The sequence below is a fragment of the Lonchura striata genome, chromosome 3 (genome assembly GCF_050655825.1).
Source record: "Lonchura striata isolate lonStrDom1 chromosome 3, ASM5065582v1, whole genome shotgun sequence".
NCBI classification, from domain to species: Eukaryota; Metazoa; Chordata; class Aves; order Passeriformes; family Estrildidae; genus Lonchura; species Lonchura striata.
In genome coordinates, this window is record NC_140705.1 from 33082917 (window position 1) to 33110584 (window position 27668).

Consider the following 27668-nt stretch of genomic DNA (forward strand, 5'->3'; position numbering starts at 1 on the left):
AATTTTGGGATTTATTTGCTGTCAGAAAGTGGGCAAAGCAAGACCTGATTTCACACATTGGATGAGAATGGCTGTCAAGGTTACTGATGCTGAGTGGAAGTTATGTAAGAATGTGGGAAGAGACTGTCGGTATGAGATATGGCATGAGAACAGACATTATTTCAAGAATTTACTAGAAAATGGCTTGGCAGAGAACATAAAGGCAAGATTAGGAGAAAGGTTTGGTAACATAAAAGGACCCGGTCTGATAGCGTTATGGAAAACAAAGAGAAGGAAGAGATGCAGTGAAAAGCAGGTCTCTGTAGGGGTTGAGGCCTTTGTATTTAAAGCATAGGAAGTAGAAATTAAATTGTTGCAAATTATAGGAATTTGAAAGTAGGCACTTATCTTCAGCAAATAATCTTTATCGTTATGGCCTTACCCCTTCTGTTAGGCAAGACTATCTTGGTGGCACTTACTTGATTAGATAGTCTTATGACCAGCTGTAAAAACCAAGAGACATCTGTTTCTGAGAAACCTTTATTACCTGATTTACAGGTCGATATTCCCTAATCTTGTGTGCCCTGAGTGGACAATTTCATCCATGGCAGGTGCACCTGCTCCAGCAGGGATCAAGGCCCTCCAGTCAGTGACTTGTGTCTGACCTCAGCCATGTGATATTTGGCTTCAGCCTCTTAGTACAGACTGGTCCTGGCTAACATGTCCATATCTGACCACAGACCAGACTCAATGAGGGTGTGAAAGGAGACTCACCAGAGGAGGTCTGTTGAGTCTGTCCTGGTCAGAGCAGAGGATCTGCAGCTGGGGCCTCTCCCTTTGTATGGGATTGCTGCCCAAGGTAACCCCTTGAGCCTGAGAGCTCTGCCTTATTGGGTGTATGATTGCACATTCTGTGTTATCCCTCTAAAACCTCATGAATTCTTAAATCACTCATGTACTACCAATTCCATTTGACATCACAAATTGATATTTAAATGCAAATAGAGCTTTATTTGCTTTAATTGATTTATCTGGTTTAACTGGTTTAGAAAGCAAGCCTTATTTGAATATATCATATCTCTCAATTTTGTAAGCTTCCCTGACATCAACTTGCAAGTCTATGCAGAAAGAACTATATATTTGTAAAGTGTGAAAATTTGCAATAAACAGTGCAGAAAGTGTGTTCTGCATTCGCTATCTAAAAATCAACACATATCATTGTCATCATCCAAGCTTGAATCCAAAGAAAATAAGGGAAAGACATTAATCTGAAAAAAATAAGGGAAAAGAGACTTCATATTACATCATCTTTTAGCAATTCTTTCAGCCTTAACACTTGTTAATCATAAGACAATATCATCAATATGAGAGCAGATATAAAACATTCATATCCAAACTACTCTCTTTTCTCTACCCTTATAAGTAAGTACTGGGGAAAATACAATAATCATATTTCTTTGTCTGATGAGACAGACACATGGCCTATTTTGGTTTTGCTGCAAGTATTCCTGATGGTTTTTTCCTAGCTCTTAGGAACTACAACTAAAATGTTCCAAAACTAATTGGCCTTTACTTCAAGTTAGGATGAGCAGTTTTTTTGCCCACACAATTTCACTCAGCAAAACGATTACACAGTTGCAAAAACAATAACAGCATTAAAACTATAACCTCAAAATAAGTCTACTGGGAACCGATCATGTTTAAGAGTCGTGAAAAATAACATGCTGAATAACAAACTATTTAGAAAGTATCTCAGAAAATATTAATAAAAACCTTTCATATCAGACAAAAGAAAATATCATAAACTATGTTTGAAGCTGCAAGAAAATTAGCACGAATTGTTTCTTTATCATTCTACAGTAGTCAAATTTTATCACATTAGTGATCTGAAAATGAGTAAGACACTGCTATGAAAGCATTGAATACAATTTGTAATTAAACCTTTGCAGGTTTGGGGTTGTAGGCAAAAAGTTTGGCTTTGCAGGACAAACTCATAAGAGTCAAGTGAGTAACCAGGATCAAGAAACAGGTTAGTCTTGATAAGGACAAGATACTGCAAAAAAATAAATAGTTAATCCCTTCTTTCTTCTCAAAGAGACTCACAAATTGGGCTGCTTTATCTGATAAAGTTTTCTGGAAAGAAAAAGACAGTAAAATTGTACACATGAAGAAAGATGTTCTTTCATACACTGTTATGTTTTTGGCTAAATTTGTTTTGAAAGAAAATAGCAGCCCAAAGAAGTTTTGAAATAGTCACTGGGGATTTGCACTCCCAGTACCTAATTTGGGTGAACATTGGTTTTGACATCACTTGATTGCAAACAATTCTTTGTAGACTTATGTGTTTACGGAGTAGTCTCATCATGAAACTCTGACGTGTTTAGCTTTATTCTACCTATTTAACATTTATGTCTCTGTGTATCAATTCCACTGGACTTTTTTCATCTAAGATAAAATTCAGTTTTGCCATGTACATCCAACCTAGTCCTACCAAGTTCTTAATTTGATGTGATGCCAAACAAGGGTTTAAAATCACAATTATAAAATACCTTGTTGGCATTGGTTTTATATATATTTACATTTGCATTTACATTTACATTTACATTTACATTTACATTTACATTTATATTTATATATGATGTGGATATATTAAAGCCATTTCATTAACTGGCATTTATTTGCTAGAAATTTAATATATAAAGGTAGGTGGTTTTAGTACGTGTTGACTACCTATGTTACCTAAAGTACTCAGATTTGGCATTAATAATTTTTTGGGACATCCCCAAAAGGAGGCCTGAAAATGATCCTATGATATAAAAATGTGAGATAAAATGCAAACATGAACACAAACACAGAATTAGTTTATTTAAATGTCTTCCTATTTTAAGAGATTTAGAGAACTGAGCAACTATGTAATAAACAAATTTAGACATGAAATGTGCAGAGCCTTTGCCATGTACCAATTTTATCTATTGCAAACTTTTTTTGCCTCTTTCATTTGGGACTGATTTGCTTCAATGGAAAGGTCATCATATACAGCCAGCAGACAGGAAGATGCAGCATTTACATTACAATTAACAAGGTTCTTAGAGAATGCAGGCTTTCTAAACTCAGCTAATGTAACTTTATTGTGCCAAATCAACTTCACTATGGAATGTCATAAAATGCCTTGTTTTAAAGCAATTCCTCAATATATAAATATTATTGACATACCAATTAGAGAAGTCAAACCCACACATTTTACTCTTTAATCTACTGGACTCATTTTAATGATTTTAATTTCTTTTTCTTCCCCAGACTTGAACTGCTGTGACTTACTTTTTTTCTATTACAGTTTGCTGCTCATTTTGTATGAAGTGAATCTGTGTGGATCTGACATAGCAAATACAGCCCTCTCAAGCAGCAGATAAATTTTGCTTTGTCCTTCTTCCTCAGACAGTGGAGTGGCTGCTGTTCCCCTTGGAATCCTCTTCCACCATTCTCAGCTGGAGGGTAAGGATGTCTTTGATCCAGCATTATCAGTGGTGGGTGCCCCTTGCCTTTGAGGGAAGTGCCACTCCTCCTGTCTGTTCCACAACCTACTTGCCCTGGAAGTTTCAGCCCTCCTCTGGTTATGTATTTTTTTTACTCTACCTCCTTCCATTGCCTTTGGTAAAATGGCATTCACATGTACTGGCAAGCAGCTCTCTGGCTGGCCCCTTCCAATTTACGTTGAAATACATCAGAACAAATAGTTCTTGACTACTACATACACCAAAGTCATTATCATGGAAAATGTCATAACCTCACAGGTTTCATGTGGCAAGTTTGCCATTTTTTGAACCTGTCACTGCCATGTGATCACAAAGCACCCTCTGACTGGTCCTTGTTTCCTTTGGGCATGCACGTGCTGTTATATAACATTTACCTTTATGTTTTTTCCTCTATTTATAGAAAGGGGAGTACAGATATGCATAAATATTTGGTTTAATTTATTTATATAATAATATATCCAAATATAAATATAAAGGCTAAAAAAATAAAATATATATGCACAAGTGTTTAGGTATGTAATGCATCAGACACTCTTTATTTAGAGCAAATGAAACTGTTAATTAAGTTTAAATGAAAATATTATCGAATTAAATAAAAATAAAAAGCAAGCTTGGATTCCACCGCTTTACAAGGCTACTGAATCAGCCCTAGCTATTTTAGAGTGGACAAAGCCCACAGAGGTGTGGGACCACGAGTAAGTTACAACAGGCATACAGTTAGTCTCATTCTGACTGGATCAGCTGCTGTTCTCAGGAGCCAGGTAGCTTAAGGACAAGTAGACCTGTCTGGCATGATGGTGCTGGCCACCTCTGGCTGCAGGTTTGAGTCTGGAAGGAGAGAAGAGATCAACAGTAGGGCCCCAGAACGCAGGGCAATCCCGTATGGCTGTGGTGTCACTCAAGGCAGAGCAGCATCAGTGGGTATCCTTGGCAGCAAAAGAGGATCAGCTGTCATGGCCTAGGAAAGCAAAGAGATTGGTGGCTAATATTGGCAGGTGTTCAGGACAAAGGGGCCTCAGCAAGGGAGCCTTTCCTTGTCCAGGCTGAACAGTTATTATCCTCTTCCCATATCTAAGATGCTTCAGACCATCATCTCTTTGCCCCTGTGCTGGACTTGCTCCAGTAAATCCATATTTTTCTTGCACTGGGGGGCACAAAACTGGTTATAGTGGATGTGGTCTCACTAGGGATTAGTAGACAGGAGGTATAAACCAGATGGTAATTTTCTTCCTAATGCAGCCCAGGATACCCATGACTGAAGAGGATATTCATTATATTTACAAGTAATATGACCTAGTGATGAAGTGAAATTGGAACAAGCTGCAAGACTGATGCAGGACATAAAATTCACAATGATTTTCACCAGTTGGAGAAGTGATCTGAAAATATTATGATTAAAGGCTAGAAGGATGAATGAAAGGATCCACGATTAGGAAGAAAAAGTTGTAGAAAGAGATACAGAACACCTGTGAAAGAGAAAATAGTGCTTATAGGAGATACAAGCTGAACAAAAGTTAACAATACCATGTGCTTACAAAAAGAGACAGCTGTCATACTGGGATATATTAAAAAAACCAAGAGATGTATAAAGAGAAATTTCAATTACACAAAAGATAAAATTATCTTAGCATTCTTCTCAATTTTTAGAGGTCAGAAGACAGAAGCCTTTTTTATTCACCACATTTGGAAAACACGAGGACTTAGAGAGATCAAAGGAGAACCTCTAGAAATTAGTATGGAGAGCTTACTCCTGCAAAGGTTGCCTTGAACGTCTGGATTGTATTCTGAATCCACTGACAAGAGAAAAACCAACCTATCACTTTTTTCTGCCTTGCTCTTACAAGACCTTCATCCCATCACAATGAATTGTTCTTGAGAAATATGGAAATAAAACCAGAAAAAAAAAGATGTGTCAACCTGGCTTAAAACCAACTGGATAGTCTAAGAAATGTGATGGAAGAGAGAAATAATGGCAGTCTTCAAGTTTCTAAATCTCTCATAGGTTGCTATTGGACAGGATTGGGAGATTAAATTGTGGTAGGAAAATTCAGCTTGAATATTATGGAAACTTTCCAGATAAGTACTGGTCTGATTGGCTCTGGCTTTCATTATTTGGGATGTTGGGGAGGTACTTGTCACCAAAGGTTAAGAGATGTTTTGATATATGTTTGTGAGAGCTTACACAGGATAGCAGATCCTGCTTGTGTCTGAGAAACATCTTTTCTCTCCAACCTTTTCTTTCTCAGTGTCATTTTCTGTAACTCTCTTACAGCATAATAAAACAGAAATGCTTCAAGGATTTTCTTTTGTAAAGGGTAGAGTTTGGGATGGGCAGATTGATTTGCGAGATCAAATAATGCCTCAATATTCAAATGAAATTAAAAATAAGAGATACTTTAGAATGCAAGGTCTTTCTTTCTTTCCTTCTTTCTTTCTTTCTTTCTTTCTTTCTTTCTTTCTTTCTTTCTTTCTTTCTTTCTTTTTCTTTCTTTCTTTCTTTCTTTCTTTCTTTCTTTCTTTCTTTCTTTCTTTCTTTCTTTCTTTCTTTCTTTCTTTCTTTCTTTCTTTCTTTCTCTCTCTCTCTCTCTCCCTTCCTTCCTTCCTCCCTTCCTTCCTTCCTTCCTTCCTTCCTTCCTTCCTTCCTTCCTTCCTTCCTTCCTTCCTTCCTTCCTCTCTCTTTCCCTCTCTCTATCCTTCTCTTTTTTTTTTTTACTTGAGCAACTAATGAAATATCTTTCACTTTTGGCTAGTAAAAAAGAAAAGAAATATGCTCCTACAGATGCAATTTCCTATGCCAGTTCCTCTGGATTTTGAGTTCACAAAGATATTATGTCAGCAAACTCAGACATAAGTTAAAAAGTGACATTAAAAATATATAAAAAGAATTTTTCACTGAGACCTGCTAACTCAATTAAAAAACTCACTGAAATATGTATAGCAACATTCATTTTAGCATAGGAAGCACAGAAACTACAGTCAACATAGAAAAATTTATTCAAGAATATTTCCTTAGCCAGAGCTTCTGTTTCAAAGGTGGAGTGATCTTTCCTAAACCAGTCTGGAATGGCAGGATGAGAATGCCAGATCTGCTGGGGAAGATGAACATCAGTCTTTGGTCTGTTGCAAGTCTCGTAAAGTTTACTTTGGATTTCCTGTTAACGGCACATCTTTTCCTTTCATAAATAATTCCTGCAGATAAGGGTAAAGGATTTTGTATATTGTTGAAGTCTGGAGATTTTACAATCTATTCTACAGCTTCCTGATGGTAATATTAACTATTTATCAACCTGGATGAATTTCAGAGCTTAGAGGGAGATCCCAAGAGACAACAGAGGTGCCTCCAGTTAAGGTTTTGCAAAGCAAAAAATTGGTTTTCTTTGCCTGCATAAAGTGAAACAAATTGTACCACTTCCTCACTCTTCTTATATGGTAAGTGAGAGATATAATTTCTTCCAGAGATGAGGTACACATTTTAACAAGCAGCATAGAAAGCCACTAACAAAATCAGAGCTTGGGAGTTCTAAGCTTCTTGCTCTCTCTTCAGAGGAAAGTTTGAGTAATGTGTTCCCTGGGGAGCCAGAATAATTTCTTGAATCTCCCCTCACCTCTGGGCCCCTGAGCTCTTGTATGTGGCCTGGCTGTGCTGTCACCCCAGGCTGAGCATCCCTCCTAATGGTCTGGCTGCAGCTGGTAGGGAGTGGCTGGGGACTCTGCACTGGAACTACAGGGCACGTCTAAATGACCGTGACTTTCACGTAACTTTTCAAAGCCTTACTAAAAGGATGTGGGATTAAAAAATGCACCTAGCCTTTCTTTTACATGGACAAATGCAACAAGTGTGCTTTAAAATGAGCAGCAACAACAACAGTAAAATACTCAAAGAGTTTGTTATTGTTGTAGCAGGATGTGAATTTGTTTAATGAACACTTAAGCAGAGAGAATGGAAAGATCTTGATATTTCTACTGTTAAGGGCTATTTTTCCAGGTATTTAGTGGCAGAACAGATGAGTCTCTAATCCCATGTGAGGTATTATTTATGCTTATACTTGGAACCTGACCCTTCGATTAAAACTGGAATTAGATAACTCATATGATTGAATCTCACACTGATTATATTTTACTGACTGGAAGGGTATCTAGATAATGCAACTTTGTTACTTAAGCTTACCACAATTCAAGCCTTTAAAGATAAGTGCTAAAAATGTAAACTAGTTTCCATGTTTAAAAGAAATATTTTTATAAATATTGTGAAATAAAAGCCAGCATTAGTGGTACTGTTTCAATAATCGTTTATCAACCACAGAAAGTGCCATCCTTTTTTGCATGTCAAAACTTAAAACATTTTATAACTGACCTTCCATTAATCTACTTATGTTGCACTGTCTTACAGAAGCAAGCTGTTTTGTCTATATTTGTCCTATTCCAGCAGATGATAATGTAAGATAAGACAGTTGGTTATACAAGAATCCTGTTTTTAAAAATTCTGCTAAATAGAGCCAACAGTTTTTGAGGTCAAAATGGAAGAAAAATCTATTTGTATTTTTTCATTTATCAGTCTCTTACAGCTATTTCCACAAGCAATAATGTATGCTAATAGGACATGAAAAATAAATGCAAGATAATTAAGATTGCATAATAATATTTTCTATGCTAAATTCTAAACTAAACAATTCCTTTATTTTTTATGTTCTCTGCAGATGTTCCCACTGATTTAAATATGATGGCTGGAAGCATAGAAGACAGCATGAAACAAGCAAGTAAACTAATCTAGTGCTAAGATAATTAGTACTTGGTCCAGTTTTGGAGGTGAGGAGATCCACAGGAAGGCCACATGCCTCAGATATTCTCCAGAGTTGTGGGTCTGTAGTTACAGGAAATACAGGCAGTTTGGATGCCCCATAGTTGTTGTGTAGCCATGGCCAGGTTTTTCTGCTATATTTTACATTCTCCTTAAAGATTTTATTTATCAGAATTGCCTTGAAAAATGTATAGTGTCAGTTGTTTCATTCCATGCTCAGAATGAAAAAAGCTGTTCCATCTGGCTATTTCAGCTATTATTTAAATACTTTGGGAGGGCTAAGAAAAGTCTGCAAAATACAGGGGAGAAGGAATTGAATCCACAAATAGCTGAGGACAAAAGAGAGCACATCCAACTGAGCTGACCTTAAGAACATATATCAGTAGATATGCAAAGGGTTAACTGGAAATTCATATAATGATAATGAAATTATATCTAAAACACTTCTCTAATGCTAAGAAAAATTTATGCTACAGCCACATCATTTCTCAATTAAAGAGTTGAAGAAATTAATCACTTTGCAGTTCTATTTTTAAAGGAGGAATATCCTAAGAGGAACTTTGCATAAAACTAGGGTTTAGAAGCCTATCTGATACTGTCTGATATACCAACTTAAGGGGCCTCTAGAATCAATGATTTGCAGCTAGGAGAAGGTTAGTAGAGCTCCTAAGGAGCTAAGGATCTAAGGATCTTATGAGATAAAATCCCATCTCATCTCAGCAGGATATACTTATGGATAGGATTAAGGGCATTCCCATGCAGCCATGACCTGGCTGTGCAAATAGGCAAGGAATCACTCCTGAATGCTTGGTCACAAGATGGGGACCCTCTTAGTCTGTTAAGTTTCTTCAAGCTTCTGGGGCCCATCTGCAGCCAATGCTTCAGTCTAACAGCTGGTAAATTGGTAAATTCAGGCAAAATGGAAAACAGCAAAACCAGATATTGAAAATATGCAAATGTACAGAGGCAATCTAACATATTAAAATTAAAGGTATAGAGCTAGAAGGACAGGCTTTTTTTTTCAGCTCAGGAAATCACCTAAAGCATTTTAACTTTTCTCATTCTCCAGAAAATTTTTGGCCCCAAGTAACTAAATACTTACTTTTAGTTTTATAATTGATTTCTAATTTGCCTTTCAAAAAAATTTTTTTTTTTATTATAAGTAGCTTCTATTTTGGAAAAAATCATCATTTCAAACTGGAAAGAATCCAGATTATTTTCATTGTACTAAGACTTTTTCTATGTAACAGCAATTTCTCAGAAGTGAAAAAAAAATAATTTATATAATACTTGTTTGACCAAAGATACTTAATTTCCTCAAGCATAAATAATATTGTGGGTTTTTCTTTTTTTTCTTTTTTGTTTTGTTTTGTTTCCATCCTTTTTTTTTTTTTTCCCTAAGAAACATGGAGAACACCAGTTTCTGACTAAGTATCTTGGATTCTTTCTGAGGCAATCTGCATGAATAGTTTGGTTGGATTCTCCCTCAAAACTTAGTGGTAGAGGCTGTAGTTGTTTAACTTAGATTTCTTGCAATTAATTTTTAAACTAAACGTTGCTTTGCTGATGAAATTTGGTGAAAATTTAACAATTTTGGTGAATATTTAACTACTAAAAATGGTTATGAACAGCCAGTATGAATAGTGCCAAGATTCCTGTTTGATTAGACTTGAGAACTGCTGGCTGCAAAAAAAATCTTTTTGATGGGGCACTATATTTAGATGCAGTTCACTCTTCTAGACTGTTCCTTGGCACTCAGTGTTGTAGAGTAAAATAGGGAAGATACCATTTGGTTAGTTCAAACTGGGGTAGTACAGCATTTATCTTCTCAAATGTCTACTAGGTACAAGGAAATTTACCCACTTTCCCATTAACTGTTGGTCAGATTCCTTAGTGCAAGAAGTTTTCCTTCTGATTTATTGTCCTGAGTGGGCATGCAAAGTTGTAAGTACTCCACAGTGGTCATGATATTAAAATCCTTAATCAGTATCAACTGCATTATCAAATACAAATAATACAGAGTTTAAAATTGAAGAGTGTGGGATTTCTTGCCCTTTTAAGTTGGGTTTCCTTCCACCTCCTCTAGGCAGCCATAATAAGCATACGTTCATAGCTGGTATCTTTGACTTTCTTGGCTGGCCTATGTAAATTTCTAATTAATTCTCTGTTATGCTTTGTATTTCCAAACAGATTCAAACTTCAGGATGAACTTCCAGATTTCAGTACTATTACTGTTCTTTCTGGTCATTGTAGGTGTTCCTGTACCTGACATACGTAGATTGGTTTCCTCAGACAGAATTCACTGAGACAAAGAAACAGATTTTCATGCATCCCAAGAGGTTGGCAACATGGATATAAATACTTAATTGCTGCATTGTGCTATGATGGTAGAATTAAGCCTTCTTTACAAAACATTTTTCCCCCTGGTTTTAATTAGCACCTAGATTACCAAAGGGAAAATATTAAACAAGAAGAGGCCTTTATGGGATACTGTATAACTTTACCGAGAACTGAATTTCAGCATAATTAGTGATGGCTGAAAACTGTCCAAAACATTGTTTACTTGAATCTCATTGTGGGTAAAAATAAGGGTTTTTTTGCAGGAGATTTCCTTTTCCTAGAGCCTATAAGGACTGGAATACTAATATTTTTTTAATAATCTATATACTTTGGAATTTGCTTTCAAAAAACTGTAGATTGATTTGTATAGTTGTCCACCCTTCCAAAAACTCCCTGGTTTTGATAGCAATTTGGAAGATTAAACCAGTTCCATTGCATGAGATAATAGCTAACTAATATGAAATTTCTACATACCTATACTTAAAGGTCTTCAGTCTTTCCTTAAATTATCTTGATTTATCTTTGAAACTTAGCAATGCAAATGAGAGTGATACAAGCAGAGGTTAGTTCATTCAGTGTAAGCTAAATGCACAGAAGTTGAAATTAATCTTACACATGCAATTTGTTTAAACTTTTGCAACTTTTATAATAAACTGAATTTTAGGATTCATGTTTTCTGACTCTAGACTGATTGACTCAGCCATGTTGTGTGGGAAGAGAATTCTCTTCAGACACATTGTGGAGGAATAGCATGTTATTGTATTACTCTATTTAATAATGGTTTGTGAAAATTACCTGGTATAAAAAAAAAAAAAAAAAAAAAAAAGAGAATAGAAGAGAAAGTTCAGCAAAGGCATTTCAGCAAAGGCACTTCCAATCAAAAGTTTCCAGCTTTAGGTGTCCAGTCAGAGCAATGCAGAACTGGAGTTGGGTCTTAAGCTCCTCTTGCATTTTATCTGATGGAGTGATCGTCATAAATCTCCTCTCCAATAAATGTCTTGGCTATGCAGAGGGAAAGGGTGAGTTTGGCCACCTAACATTGAGCCATACAGTAGAGATGGATGGGGACTGGACACAGGTCTTTTTTCTGAATCCTCAGCTCTGAACCTTCCTTTGGAATGCAATCCCAAAGGAAAGGAATGTTTATACTAAATGTCACACAGGTCTGTGTTATGAAAAGTTAAGATCTAATTCCCTGCTTGAAGGACAGTTTTGAAGTTGTGTCTGTCATATTAGAAGGGAGCAGACACACTGAACCTTGGGTCTTGTTTGCTAACTTCATTGTTTTCAGAGACTGGTAATTTTGCTTTGCAGTATCTTGGGATGTGGACCAAATATGAGCTCCCACCAGCTGAGAAACCCTTCTCTGTTCCAAATATCTGTGTAACTTCCATGCATTTATTTACAGAAATTTAGGCATTTAAAGGCTTTAGCGATTAGGCAGCTGGTCTGAAACTGTCAATGACACTGAACTGAAAGACTTGAACAGACTTGGCCTAAGTCCAAGCTGGTTTCTTTGAACTCTTTTCTTAATTTTCAAAATTTCTCTCACAGTTCATTGCAAAAGAAGAAGCTTCTGTAAAAAAACCAACCCAACCCAAAGCAAACAAGCCTCAAACAAAAAGTCAGGCTTGATTAGTTTCCCACTTCAAGATCATTCTATAAACACATTATCGTTTGCTTTCTTTCCCCCCTCTGACTCAAAAAGACATGACAGAAACTTAGGAAATAACAAGCTCACAGAGATTTTGTTGTTGTCAAGGAACACATAAAACTCAGAGTGAGATAAGAATTGAACAAACAATTGTCATTTCCTAGAGCAACTTTTGTCACAATTAGTCAAACAGAGAAAGTGGAAGACTGAAATACAAGATTAAAGAAAATATTTGGATAGTTCTAGTACATGTCAAAGTTACTGCTACAATTAAATAGAAAAAGAAAAAACATCACAGTTTATTCGAAACAAAAACATCAGCAAATCTACAGGTTGTAGCATTATGGGGCTCTTTCTGTTAGAATCAGAGAATATGCTGAGTTGGAAAGGACCCACAAAGATCATCAGGTCCAGCTCCTGGCCTGCACAGGACCATCCCCAAGAGTCACACCATGTGCCTGAGAGCGTTGTCCAAACGCTTCTTGAAATCTGTCAGGCTTGGTGCTGTGACCCCTTCCCTGGGGAGCCTGTTCCAGTGCCCAGGCACCTTTTGGGTGAAGAATCTTTCTCTAATGTCCCATCTAAACCTCCCCTGACACAACTTCAGACCATTGCCTCAGGTGCTGTCACTGGTCACCACAGAGAAGAGGTCAGAGCCTTCCCTTTTTTGTCCCCTCTTGAGAAGCTGCAACTGCAGTGAAGTCTACCCTTCAGTCTTCTCCTCACACAGCTTCCCCTCAAGGCCCTTCACCATCTTTTTTGCCTTCACCTTCACCTCCTTTGGACACTCTCTAATAGTTTAATGTCTTTCTTATATTGTGGCACCCAAAACTGCTCCCAGCACTCGAGGTGAGGCCGCCCCAGATCTGGGCAGAGTAGCACAATTCCCTCCCTTGCCCAGTTGGTGATGGAGGGAATTGTCCTGATGTCCCCCAGGACAGGGTTGGGGCTCCTGGCTGCCAGGGCACTGCTGACTCGTGTTCAACTTGCCACTGACCAGGATTCCCAGGTGCTGCTTTCCAGCATCCCATTCCACAGTCTGTCCATACATCCAGGGTTGCCCTTCTCCAGGGGCGGAATCTGGCACTTTCCCTTGTTGAACTTGGTGGTTGGTGGTTGCCCAGCCTTTCAGTTGTCAAGGTCTCTGCAGTGCCTCCCTGCCCTGGAGGGAGTCAGCAGCTCCTCCCAGTTTTGTATCATCTGTGAACTTGCTCAGTATCTCTTCCAGTCCTGCCTCCAAGTCACTTATGAAGATGTTGAAGAGCGCAGGGCTGAGGAGCCCTGTGGAACACCCCCAGTAAGTGACAGGTCACCAGTCTGATGTCACTCCATTCACTGTAACCCTTTGTGCCCAGTTCGTGGGCCAGTTGCTCACCCATCCCATGGTGTGTTTATCCAGCTGTGTGCTGGACATTTTGTCCAGAAGGATCCTATGAAAAGCAGTATCAAATGCTGTGCTGAAATCCAAAAAGATTGTCAGCTGGCTTCCCTTGGTCAGCTAGGTGGGTTTCCTTATCATCAAAGGAAATCAGGTTTGATAAGCAGGACTTTCCCCTCATGAAGCCATGCTAGCTGTGACCAATAACTGCGTTGTCTTTCAGGTGTTTTTCAACACCTCCCAGAATAATCCTGTCCACAGCTTTACCAGGCACTGAAGTGATACTGACGTGCCTGTAGTTTCCAGGGTTCTCCTGAAACAGAGTAGAAATTTAACAAGGTAGAAATCCATTTTGGATTTAAGTGAAATGTACTACTTTGAATTATTAAGTCTACAGCTTGCTAGCATAGGTGAAATATGCTGGTTTAATTTGTTTAGTCTGTTAGCTCTGCTACGCTTGTAAAAACTGCCTCAGCCAAAGAAAAAGAATGCAAATTTCCAAAGTGAAGAGATAAGAGTAGTCCCTTGAACTTTGGAACAAAAGCAAAGAGCCAAAGTTGAGACTAAAAGAGATGGACAAAGTGACTAGAGAGTTCTCTGTACAGGGACTAGTTGCAAGTTGTAATGTGAAACCAGTAAAATCAACATGCATGAACCTATTGTGAAACTCTATGCATAGGTACTAGTAAGAGGGAATAAAAAAAGGACTGTGAATTCTCAGGGATGTGCATGTCCTTTGAGGGGAACGATCCCCACATGTGCCCGGCCTGAAATAAACATACCGACTTTACAACTTTTATAAGTTGTGGAGTAAGTTTTTTCCACAAATCACTCCTTCTTGTCCTTCTTGAAAACTGGGACAATGTTAACCAGTAGCTGAGACCTCTCTGGATTTCCAAGACTGCTCAAAAGTCATGAAGGGAGTCTTTGGTATCACATCAGCCAGCTCTTTAAGGATTCTCAGATGAATCTCATCAGACCCCATAGCTTTGTAGGGATCCAGCTGCAGCAGCAGATCGTACATTGTTTCAGGGTTGACTGGGAGTTGGTCATTCTCACAGTCATGGTCTTTCAAATCAGGGCACTGAGACTCCATTATTGAAGAAGAGAAGAGGCAAAGAATGTGTTAAAATGTGTGCCTTTTTTTGTCCCTGTTTGTGAAGTTACCATTCTCACCCTGTATTATTTTTACACTGCCTATTGACATTAATATAATGTAAAAAATTATTGTTCTCCATGGTTCTGTCTAGCTTCAACTCCAGCTTTGGCAGCATAAATTTTCTCCCTTCAGAGGCAAGCAGCATTTCTGTATTCTTCCCATGTCACCTGACATTGCTTGTATTGAGTCCACACCTTCATTTTTTCCCTTTATTTCCAAGAGAAGATTCTTTTTCAGCTAAGCCGGCCTTCTGCCTCACCTGATTGACTTCCAACAGTTGGGAATTTCCTGTTCCTGTGCCTGTAAGGGGTGATGCTTGAGAAGTGACCAGCACTGCAAAAACATTTTCCCAGGGGCCTTTACTTACTAACTCCCTGAGAAGCCTGAAGTCTGCTTTCCTCTTGTTCAGAGTTGAGATTTTGCTCTCAGTTTTTCTCCTGTCAGCAGAGATTTTGAACTTGCTTGCTTTGTGATCACTGTGCCCAGGATGGCTACCATTCTCCCTTTGCTTGTGAGATCCCCTCTGTTGACAAGCAGCAGATCAAGGCAAGATTTAGAAGGTCAAGTCAAGGTACTCTTATTTGTGTGCAAATTCACAAAGCCAAATTGTATCTAATACTATACCACCATACTCAGTACAGGACTGATTTAATTTGTGTCTAATCAGACAGCAATAGTCCCAGTAGACATTTTCTGATATCTAGATTGAGGTACTTTTGTATAGGTTACAGTGTAGTAAAAGCCAAGGGAACTATTTCTGTCAAACAAGTTTTGAATCTATTTCCTCCTGGCAGAATACTTATTATGCAAGACAATGCTGTTATTCCTGTTGCATTTAATGTAGCAGAGTTTCTCCTGAACAGATGAAAAGACCCAGAAATTTAAAAATGTACTTGTATAAATGCAGTTGAAATTGGTAAAATAATGTTGTGCTATGACTGGCAAAAGCATGATAAAAAGAATCCATCATGCAAAACCAAACATAGATTTCTACTGGTGGCACTCTGGTGACAGCAGTGTCTTGGTGTTCTATTCTAGTCAGCACTATCCTTGGAGTTTGAAAATGGCTTTGTGAAATTATGGGATTTATATTTAAAAGAGTTTCCTGGACTGATATTCGAATATTGAGTAACATAAGTAAACACAAACATTGCTTATTTAATAAGAAATAGACACTCTATGTAAAGTTCAAGAGAAATCAATAAAGCACCTTCATAAGTTAATTTAACTTACATGTAAATAAACGTGGATACACTTATTTGACAAGAGTAAAAGCTGGGGAGTATTTTAGCCTTTTAAAAACCTAACTTTTACAAAATTGTCATTACTGTAGGAATGTTTAAATACATAAGCTGCAGAAAAGAACTGGGCAAAAACACTAGCTCTGAGAGATTTGTGTCAAGGGTTTTTTCCCCTTTTTTTCCTTGTTTGTTTGTTTGTTTGTTTGTTTGTTTTTCTTCTTCTTTCTACGCAGTGGTATTCTCCTAGGAAAAAAGAAGAATCAGAAAACTTGAAATGAGTTCTTTACATTCATTTAAGCAGGTTAATCAACATTCACAGTTACAGGTATGTCTGATATTGTGATCACAGAAGTTTGATATTTTTGCTTAGTTTTCGTAAACTGTACCCTAAACCAGACACAAATACAAAACCATTCACAGCTATAATACTTTAACTCATGTTATTGTCTCATAAAATCCGTGGATAACAAATATTTTGCTCATTCTCTTTTATTTGGTTTTAAAATGTTTTTGTTTTTCTACTCACCCTAGATTTGGATTGTAATCCATGTAATCCATGTAAAGACTGCATTTACTGTCTATGCTGATGTCAAAAGCCAGAAATTCAAATAAAACCTTCTGTCAAAATCACCAAGTTTCACCTAATCTTGTTAAAAATCCAGAGATTTTGCATGGTGTCCATTCAAAACCACAAATCAGGACAGCTTTCCTCAGTACTATGTTTCATAATACAAGAATGTTTGTGAAGTTCAGAAAAACTTTCTAAGAACTTGGGCTAAGTTTTGGATTTTAGCAGAATTAAAAACCAGATGTTTCACACGATTTGGAGTTTTACACTGAAAGCTTTGCCCAGCTCTTATTCACAGCTAAAATGAGACAACATTCACTAAGACAACAGTATTTTATAAAGACTTTTTCCCCTTTTCTCTTAAAGAGGTGGATTTTGAAGAATCTATATGAGAAAATTGATTTTTCTGAGCCCCTAAAATGAAGAAAAAATTACAGAGGTTGACTGGTCTCATGTAATCCCACTTTTATGGCATTCTGAATGCATAGTATGTTGAAAGAGAAATAGAAGATTGCAGTAGAAATATGTCCTGGGATCCAGTAGTTTGCGGAAGACTTTCTAGCCTCCTACCTTAACTCCAGACTGACTAGATTCCATTGCACCTTTTACTTTTTTTTATCATTTGAGTTGCTCATTTTCTCTCCTTTCAAATATGTGACTTACAAATACTATTGCCACATTCAGCTTATGCTATTTTGCATGTGGCTGCCTAAATAGAACAAAAGACAATTTTTATATAGCTGGCACATATTCTTTGAACATTGCTAAGGTCTTACTACACCAATCATTCACAGACAACTGTTGGCACTACTAACTCATAACACCTCCCACAATACAAACTGCAACATGGTGAGTTCCTTAATATATCCTGTGGATTGTGTTGTGTTAAGGGAAACACTCCAGAAAGTATTTTTCCAAAGGCATGTATCACATTGTTGAAACAGAGCTCACTTTTTCTTGAATGTCTGTAGGGTGGAATGAGTCAAGAGTTTCTCTATTTTATATGTGGGCTAAGGTACTCTAGATAGAAAAATGCAAAGCCCACTTATTTTATAGTTACTTTGAAGTTCAATTTTCACGTTGCCATTTATTTTTGTCCAGTCTCCTGCAGAATTTGCCATCTAGGCTCTGAAAATCTGCTTCCTACAGTCCAAACAATCCAAGCAATCCAAAGAACAAAATCAGGGGAAAAAGAAAGATCTGCAGAGGCAGCAATGTTTCAGTAATAGAGCAAGGGACTTTAAGGTCACATTCTTGATGCTGAGCATGGTAGTTGTAGATATACACCAGAAGAATGTTCTCAGAGCTTTTAAAATGTAATAGGCAGGCTACAAGGGGAAAAGGTGTGGGGAGAAAATGGAAAGTTCTCTGAGAGTTTTAAAGAAAGTATAACTTAATTCCCTGAAACTCAGAGTTAATAAGACTATCTCCAAAATTATTCTGACACCTTGAGATTCTAGATAACTAAAAGAAATTAAAAAAATGATTAAAGAACAACATGAAGCTCAAAGAAACTACAGCAGCCTGCTAATCCATACCTTTTAAGACACCAGAAACAAGCATATACCTAAGAGAAAAAATACAGGTTCAGATGAAACAGAATACAGAGGAACTTAGAAGTGCTTATCAGGTAGCACATAGCAAGTAAATACTTGGTTTCAACCCAGCATATGAAATTTAAATTACAAAATAAGTAATAAGAGTTAAAGGAACATCAATCCTGAGACAATACAATCAATTCCTTTAACATTTAACATTTGTGGACTAGTACTTAAATGCCAGACAACATTTAGGTAAGTCCCATTTTGAATATACTGATCCTTCTTCTGAAAAGACAGATAAAAATAAGTTGTCCCATGGAAAAAGTAAAGGCAAAAAAGATATTTTACAGCTTTGCCCAAGTAACTTTAATAGTTATGAAAGGTACACAGAACGCCCATGATCTCATAGTAAAAATATATGTTTTGTACACTGGGCAATGGAGTTACGTAAAAAACATCTGCCAGCCAAGCTCTGTCTACCAGACACTTATGCCAGCCCTTTTCAGGAGAGAAAGTGTAAAAAAACCCAAAACCCAACCCCAAAAGATCAAAAAGAAAGCAAAATTCTGCAGTTAATGCAAAGAGTTCAAGATAGAAGCCCTTCACAGAAAATCTCTATTGAACAAATACATAAGCTCACCTAACTGGCTTTGCTCAAAAAGAGGGTTTTTTTCACCTGATCTGAAAGGAAAATAACTACTTGGCAACCTTTTGAAATACGGCTTATGGCTAAATGTCCTCACAGTTAAAGGCAAACAGAAAGAAGCTTTTGGTAACAGCTGCAGCTCTAGTTTCCAATGATGTGACTGACTCTTCTAAAGTACTTTGCTTGCCTTTTTCTAAAGATATATTTTAAAAATGTAATCTTGGAAATTCAGTGATTTGAATACTGGTCTTAAGCTATAGACAAAATATATATTTTGTCTTTAGGGCAATACCCATAGAATAAAGGTAGTTTACCAAAATAAAAGCTGTGGAGGGAGCTGTTTGATTTTTTGTTTGTTTTGGGGGTTTTGTTTGTTTGTTTTGCTTTGTTGTTTGGGTTTTTGTTTGTTAGTTTCCAGAAAGCAAGTTTTTCTCTGTGAAGGAAGAAATGGGAAAAACAAATATTGCTTTAGAAAATATAATTTTGTGTTTTGTGTACTTTATGTGATATTGTATTGTCTGCTTTTCTGTTCACATGGATTTTTCTCCTTTTTTTTCCCTAATAAATTAGCTTATTTGATTTATGTTTTTTAGTCTTTTTCTTTTAAGTGCTTTGGAATTCCTAAGCTTTAAAGGCAAGATACTGACAACTAGGCTCTACAAGCAAGACATCAAAATGAAAAAATTGAAGAATGTAGTCATTACAAAAATTTTGCTGCTTGTGAAAAGTCTATTTTATGCTTTTTTTTTTTTTTAAATAGAGTATTATTAAGATTTATGATTTAGTGATCATAAGGTTGATGCAAGTTACTCATGTTTCTATGGGTTCTGTTGAATTTTAATGAACTTTGGCATTGGAGATGCAGATTTTGTAATTTTAAATCTATTAGTAAATTTGTGTAGGAATTTGTCAAACAATCTTTGAAAAGAGTTGGAGTGCAGTCTCAGAGAGATTCTAAACAAGAATTTACTGTTTCTCATTCTAACAGTTTAGTTATTGCATCAGCTATTTAATATACAAACTCAATTACTAGAGCTTAATAATGGCAATGATAGGGTTAATTTTTTATGGGTAAGAATTGGGGGGAAGGCCAAGAAGGCAGATGTCGTGGGACAAACCTGTTCTAGATCTCCCAACTAGGACTAAGAGGTAGATTCTACAAGCAGCTGGGAGAAGTCTCACAATTGTGATGACATTCAAGAGCATCTACTCCATAACCTTCTCCAGCACCAACGTCACACTGACTTGTCTTGCTTTTAAAGACTAGTCTTGCTACTAAAGACTTCTCCCAGAACAGTTAATGAATTTGACCCAGACAGCATGGGTTTATGAAAGGCAGATCCTGCTTGACCAATTTTATCTTCTACTTTGACAAAATGAAAGGCTTAGTGGATGAAGAAAAGGCTGTGGATGTCATCTACCTGGACTTTATTAAAACCTTTGACTTTGACCATTTATCATAGCATTCTGCTGGAAAAACTGTCTTCTTATGGTTTGGATAGGCGGTGGTTTAGTGTTATACTTGGCAGTGCTGGCTTAATGGCTGTACTTCATGATCTTAAAGGTCTTTTCCAATAGACAATTATTATATGATTCCATTCTTTTTGCCTTAGTAGATCTGACCTCTCACTTAGAGTATGGCTCAAAATCAAGCCAGACTAAAATTGTCTACCTGCTGTCTTCACTTAGTGTAATTAAGGAAGAGCTTTCTGGATCAGGGATTGGAAGCCAGGTGTCACACCTCCCTGGCAATGTCTCAGACTTTGGGCTAACAGCCAGGAGGGGCTTATGGACTGATGTAGTACCCCTGTAGAAAGTGGATCAATTTCAGGTAGAGAATCTCATGTAAGGACATTTACACATAAAAATGAGAATCTTGGGTTAATTCTTCTCAAAACAATGCATCTGACTTAAAGGTCCCCTCCATTCCTTCACTTAAATATTAGTATTTTTGTAAAATTTTGAGATATTAATTGAATAAATAATCTGAATAAACATTTGGCAAGCTCAGTGCTGAAGAGATGGGATACCTGAGCTCAGGCACAAGGCAGGTTGATAGCAATAGCAAATAACAAGAGAACCACAGTCCAGAGGAGTTTTAAGGATTTTACATCAGTGGGTATTAATTTCAGGGTTTGGGGTGAGGGGAAATCAAAGCGTTTAACACCGAAGACTAGAAACAAAGAACTTCAGAAAAGTGAGGTTCCTTTCAGCTGTTCAAACTAAAGCCTGAAATACTTCCTCTTTTACAAATACCAATATCACAGTTCTCTCATTTAGGAGAGTGAAAAGTGTGTTGTATAACTAATCATTTCACAATCCATTCCTGGTATCAATTGACCCTTGTGACCACGGAAACATCTTGGCACCTCTCACAGATGTGGTGTTTGTGTGAGACCAAGAACTTATTGTTACACCTGGTCTGATCTCAGTGACCAAAAGCACTTGGAGCAAGTTCCTCTGTGGTGGCTCTGGCCAGGTTATGTGCTGCAGCTAATGTTGCTGACATGGCTGTGCAAGCAGCCTGTATCACCTGGTGTTTTGTTAGAAGAAGAAAATGCTGTTTCTATTTCTAGTTACATTTCTGTAACTAGACAAAGTTTCATTATAAGTCTAATAATTTTTAATTGTTTTTCCCCTCCTCTAACCTGTCTCAATGACTACTTTTGTAAGTAAAAAGGAGTCCTACCAGCTAATGTATTGGCCACAGACATGAATATTTCTAGGAATTGAGTAAGAGATTGGGTAAGAAGTGGCTAAAAATATGATTATTGTACTACAGGACTGCTTCCAGCCTTCTACAACAAATCTTCCTTACAACTAGTTTTAGATTAGGTTAGGAAGATTTCGTGGAAATACAAGGTGACAGTTTGCTAAAGTCGAAGGGTTATACTCTTACTGCTCATTAAATCTTCATTAGTATAGGAAAGGTTTTTAGGGAGCTCTTCTTGTTTTCACTCCTTGCTCCCCCAGCTCCCAGGCTGCCAAAAAACAATGACCCAGGACCCCAGCACTACTCGAGAGTGTGGCTTCATGCAGGCTGCTCTGAGTTCAAGTTTTCCTAAGTCCTCATTTTTCTCACGTGGTCCCACAGCCTTTCCCATAAAACTGGGGCAAGTTTAATTGCTTGTTTCACCAAAAATTTCAGAAATTTGGGACTGTGTTCCGAATCAGAATATTTGGAGATATAAGAAACTTCTGTTCACGAGGGCCATTATAAGTGCACAAGTTACTTGTGTTTCTGACCTCTGGCCAGTCATTTAGGAATCTACTTCCAAGAGTACTCCAACCTCATAACTTCAAATGAAGTTATGGGAAACTCAAGGTGTTTTAATATCAGGCTCATAGTAGAATAGCCCATGTTGAAAATGCCTTTGATCTGCTCAGAATCTCATTAATTTTTAGCAATAGTGAAACAAGTGTAAGATAGGATGTGGAATAAGTATTTATAATAATATATATTATATTTGGAAAAATGTTCCACACAAATTTTGCATTTAAGAAATACTCCAGCAAGTCTTTTGGGATACGCTAGAGAATCAGTCAGTAGAAGGTTTAAGTGGTGTGATCACCTTTTCAAGAGGGTATTAGGAAGAAATCCTGACCAAATAACTGACAATATTCTCCAGAAAGACACTTATTACAAGGCATGCAGAAATTGGCTCACCCTAGAATGTGGTAGGTGTTAAAATTAGGTAATTATCCAAGAAGTTTTGACAATTGCTTTCACACAATGAGTCACTTAACTGTGTCTTGTGAGCAACTCAAAGGTGACCACAGGGATTTAATGTGTTTGCTGGTAGTCAGCAGCTCAGCTCCTCTGGCAGGGAAGGCCTCAGAACCAGCTGAAGGGATCACATTAGGAAGAGAAAATCTGCATTACAAGCCATTAAGTGCTTGTAATGGCTCGCAGCAGCTTGGTCCCTCCAGGGCTGGAAGTGACTGCTTGCACCTTCGGCCAGAGTGTGCAGCTGCTCCTGCCTCACCCAGCCTGGGGGAGCTGAACTGCTGCTGGATGAGGTCTGGATGAAGACAGATGTGCCTAAACAGAGCTGGCTTGACACAGTTCAAAAATGCTAAAGGTCCTAATTTAGACCTTCAGTAGCTCTGGCTGTGTCTCCAAATTCTCGTCCTGTCTGGAAATCAGTAATTCCCAAAGTAAATAGTTGTGAGTGGGCTTTTCAGCTAGTTGGAAATGCAGCTTCAGTAGGGCAACCTTGTCATGGGACTGGTCTGAAAGTGAGATTGCCAGAAGCTTGCAGCCTCACTCCTTAGCTAGTAGCAGCAGTCCTTGAAGGAGCTGAGAGCTCACACAGTTGGGATTTTTTTCTCTCTCTTTTTATGATTTGGGTTAAATATATTTTTTTCTTTTTTTTAACCCCATCCAAATTGCAACAATTTCAAAAAGCTTAACTGCCTTCTCAGCAGTTCTCAGGGAAGTCTTCTGCCTGGATGCCCTTCACATAAAATGACATTGCCCTGCAGATGCTTGAGGTGAAATTTTCTGAGTGATATGTTTATCTGTGCACAAACATTCCCTCCCTGCTCCAGTCCCTGCCTTCAGTAAGTATTAACTTTAATTTTAGCCTGAGAGAAAAAGGCAGTCTAGTGCTTCCCCAGAGAGCACGTGTCTGCTTTTCTGCTTTCCAACAGTTTGCAGTGAAGAGTATCTGGATATCTTCATTTCTGTTCTAGTTCTTTTTCCCAGCTGCTCATGTGTTTGATGTCAACAGTACTTTCAGAAGTAGAGGTGCAATTCACAGGAAACTAATCCACAGCAGTTTTATAGATACACATGGAAACAAAGTCGTTTTTTGATTGACTAAAAAAAGTAATGAGACCGTTTTCATCATCTGAGCTAAAAACCAGAATAAATGGTCCTTTGAGGATGTAAAATAATTGAAAAACTATTTGTTTCTTATGTTCTGTTTTTGCTAGAAAGATAAGTTGAAATAAATGAAGTAAATGTCAAGGGATTTTTTTTGTTTGAATTATTTCTCATTCATTCACTGTCTCAAATTAGCTAATTTAAATAGGATTGGCAAGAGTGGAGATTTCGTTCTGCCTCAATTCTCAAGGTCCTCATGCAGTACTTGCATTAATATGTGGTGGACCTTGTAGAAAAAAAATACTGCCAAGAGTTGAAATGAAAGGGTTGAACTCACTTTTCAGGAAAAGTATTTGTCCTTCAGACAGAGTGGTTTCTCCTGCCTGAGCAGAAGGGTCCATACAAAAGAGCTATGAAAATAATGGCCAGTGCAGAAAGAGTAGAAAAACAGCTCTTGGTACTGGGAGTTGGAACTTGGAATTTGAATGATGAGATTTCTTCTTCCAAAGTCTAGGGGAATGAGGCTGAATATATTAATGGTAAAGTTGTGTCAGTAAGTCACTGCTTCCATTAGAACTTGCAGGGCCCACTGAAGTCAGCTGGACATTGAGAATAACATGAAATGTTAAGATGCAACATTGCATGGAGTCAGCAACCACCAAGGCAACAAAGAGAGACACTTGGAGACAAGGAATGCCAGGGGTGGACACTGGGTGGGATGAAGCTGGAGCTGTGACAGCCCAGCCAGAGAGGTGCTGAACCAAGCTCCTGGCACACTCCAGGGAGCTGACTCAGCCCTGCCCGTGGAGGTCATGCTTGCCCTGGGGCCGTCAGTGACCAATGAACAGGAGTCAGAAAGGTGTCTGCTTCAGTACTCAACAAGACTGGCTTTTGGATAAAGTCCAGTTCTCTTTAAAGATAAGGGCAGCTTTGTCATCTACTTTACATAGGCTTTCAATTGTATGTGATAAGTAAAAGATAAGCTTTAAACAATAAGCATGAGTTGAGTTCGTTATCCTACTTTGATTTTGTGCAGGAAAGGAACAGATATTTAGGACTCATGTGTGGTCTTCATGTCTTCTGGAAGCAACAAACTGTCTATTGCCTCTTTGCTTCTGGTTCAGTGATCTCAGATATGCTTAATTTTACAAATTAAAGCCTCTGTTGTGTGCATTATTGCAAGAAAACCATTTATACCAAGGTGTCATTTCTGAACTTTTAAGTTTCCAAATAATAATTCCAGCACAGTCTCTAGCCACAAATTGAGAAATAATTTTCATTGACACATCTTGGCTTCACAGTAAGGCTCTTCAGCTTTTCAAAGGGAGCTGTTTCTGGCACTGACTATTGTTTAAGGAAGTGAAAAGTTACTCTTTGTGGAGATTGTTGATGTGACTTGGCTGGTTTTCTGTGAATTCAAAGCCGACTTGTTTAACAGATATTTTACTTCTGAATACTGTCTTTTGAATGTCATATTCAAAATACTGGATTTTGAATGTCAATATAGTAGCAAATTAATTATTTTTAAAAAGATCCATAGTAGGTGCTAGCCCATTTGAAATTATTGTTATTATTTGTATGTTAACACCTGCTCTATGTGAAACTACAGTTACTGATAAACCAGAAGACTGCATGATAACCTGACATAAATCTTTAAGTGGCACTACACTCTTCCTAATTCTCCAAACTAACTTCACTATGTGCACACTTTAAAGAGGTGTTATGGCACATACACAAGGGAACGATCCCAATTTTACACAGTGGTTGTCACCAACACCCATCTGGAGGCAGGTGAAGATATTACATCTCTAACTGTGGACTGCTAATTATGCAGTGTTTTTTAACAACCATATTTGTAGGAAAAAGGGGAGCTCTTCATGGTCAGGAACCAAGCATAGTCACTTCAGTGCCATCATGGGCAACATGCTGTGGTAACTTGCTAGCTAAGAAGTGAGTGGTGGATGGGTATGCATGTCCCATCATGAAGTCATATGGCAGTCACTGTAACAAGCCATTATGAAGCTGCCTCTGGGCATGGCTGCTGAATGGAAAGTCACAATGCTCTTTTGATGGTTTTCTGGTTTTCAGGATTGCTTTGGTCACCTGCAGAGCAGAAAAATCCGTGAAAAAAGGTCCTAGAAATGCCTTTTTATATTATCTAGTCTACTGATATTCCTGTTCTGGAGATAAAGAAAGTGTCAAGAAAATGAAACACCAATCCAGCCTAAGATATTCAGTGCGAATGAGCAGCTGAAAGGCTAAGTGGACAAGAAGAAATTGTCCACTTCTTGCTGGGACACAGGCTTGATATGGAGCAGCAGCTGTCATTTGCTTCGAGTTAATTGTGGATAATTCTTGCACTCCCACTGGTATATTTACTGAAGTGCTTGATTAGTGCACAATGTAGGAAGTGTGTCTAAGGTTTTATCTCAGTGTAGTTAAATGTGCAGTGAAACCCACCCTGAGAAATAATAAATCAGAACATTTGTACACTGACTAAATGCTCTTTCAAAAGGTGCAGCGAAAATTCTGTGGTGAGTTTTCCCCATCAGCAATAGCCTTACAACAGAGAGCCTGAAAAACATCCACTTGGAGAAGACTGCAGGCTCCTTTTGTGTTAGGCAGAGAGTAAAAAGCCTTGGATTCAACAGCAGCCTACTCCTTGGTCTGAGTGGGGCAAAAGCATCCCATTATCAAGTCTCTGCTCCTAAACTCACGTGTAAAGAAAACTTCCAGGTCTAACCAGTTGCATCCCATCCCCTGCTTCATAATCCAGCAGGGCAAATGCTGGATATATAGAGAGTGCTGATCCCTGCTCTGCAGGTGGGCTGTAGGAAATGAATCATTCTCAAATATGGAAAGACTAAGTGTCAGTTACAGCCATAAGAAGCTGAAAAGGAAAATGAGTGTGGGCTGCTGAAACTATTGGTATGATGCTATTAAGAAATGAAAAGCAGGAATAAGGGTAAACCTACTATGATGCTGCATGCCATAACTGAGGATAAACTGTTGTATAGATGGTGGCAAGATAGTTCTGACTCTGTTTGGACACTGATTAAACATTTACCATGCTTTACAGGCTGGTGCAGGAGCAAAATTCCACTTTCATGACATTGACAAGAAAAGAACTAAAGAAGAGCAAACTACCACAAGTCTGTTTGCACTGCTCAGCACACAGTGGAACGCTGGTGACATTGGTAAGAAGGCTGACCAGGAGCAGTGGAAAGGCTGGTGGGCTCAAGGAGAGTTGAAGAAGTGCACAAATGTCAGCTCCTCCCTTGCACCTGGCATGGCCCCATGAGGAGTGAGTCAGTCCTTGAAAAAGGCAAACAGGCAAACTACTTTTCCTCCATGCAAGTATTTCTTACTCCAATCTATGCTGAGCCAGCAAGAACATTTTCTTCTTTTGGTGATTGAGAACATTATTTTTCCTATGTAAACACAAGAATAGCATACTGTGGGGAAAGAAATATCTTTAAACAACAAAGCTGAGGTTCCTGCACTGAGCACTCTGAATTGTCCACCTTATGGGACAACATACAAAAAATGCCTCTGACAGGAAAAAATGAGATCAAAACATGAACTTTATTCTAATTTAATATTTATATTTTTGTTAAGCTTTCTCATATTTTATTTTAATTCTCTACAAGAAAAAGACCTGCCTTGCAGGATCTTCCATGTTGCAGTAATTAAACTCAGTTCAAATATTTTTTCATATTTGTAACTGTGATTTTAATGAGGTGCTGCTGGAAGACATTGATCCAGTTTAGACCTGCTTAACTTTCTATTTCAACCTAGCAATTATCTTTTTCACATTATTGTGAATTTCCACTGTAATTTTTTTTTAATACCTGCACTATCTTTAATACATGCTTGAGCTGGATACTCTTGTGTAAAGCACTGTATAGAAATTATGTTAGCCACTAGAAACATTTGCATCACTTCAAGTTCTCTTATATGAACCAAATTAAATTACTTCTTTTGAGATTTCCAACTTCAGGCT

General features: G+C 37.8%; 1 long non-coding RNA gene across 2 annotated transcripts in view; it reads left to right on the plus strand.

Moving 5' to 3' along the window:
• LOC110479159 (uncharacterized) overlaps positions 1–27668 on the plus strand; it is a 134603-nt gene that overhangs the window by 56592 nt on the left and 50343 nt on the right. The window contains exons 1-2 of one of the 2 annotated variants that reach the window (XR_014953651.1): positions 1–6941; positions 8210–26862. The exon at positions 1–6941 is cut by the window's left edge and continues 56592 nt beyond it. This is a non-coding gene — a long non-coding RNA (uncharacterized LOC110479159). Of the gene's footprint in view, positions 26863–27668 lie in introns of both variants that reach the window. The other variant, XR_014953650.1, reaches the window with a different exon arrangement.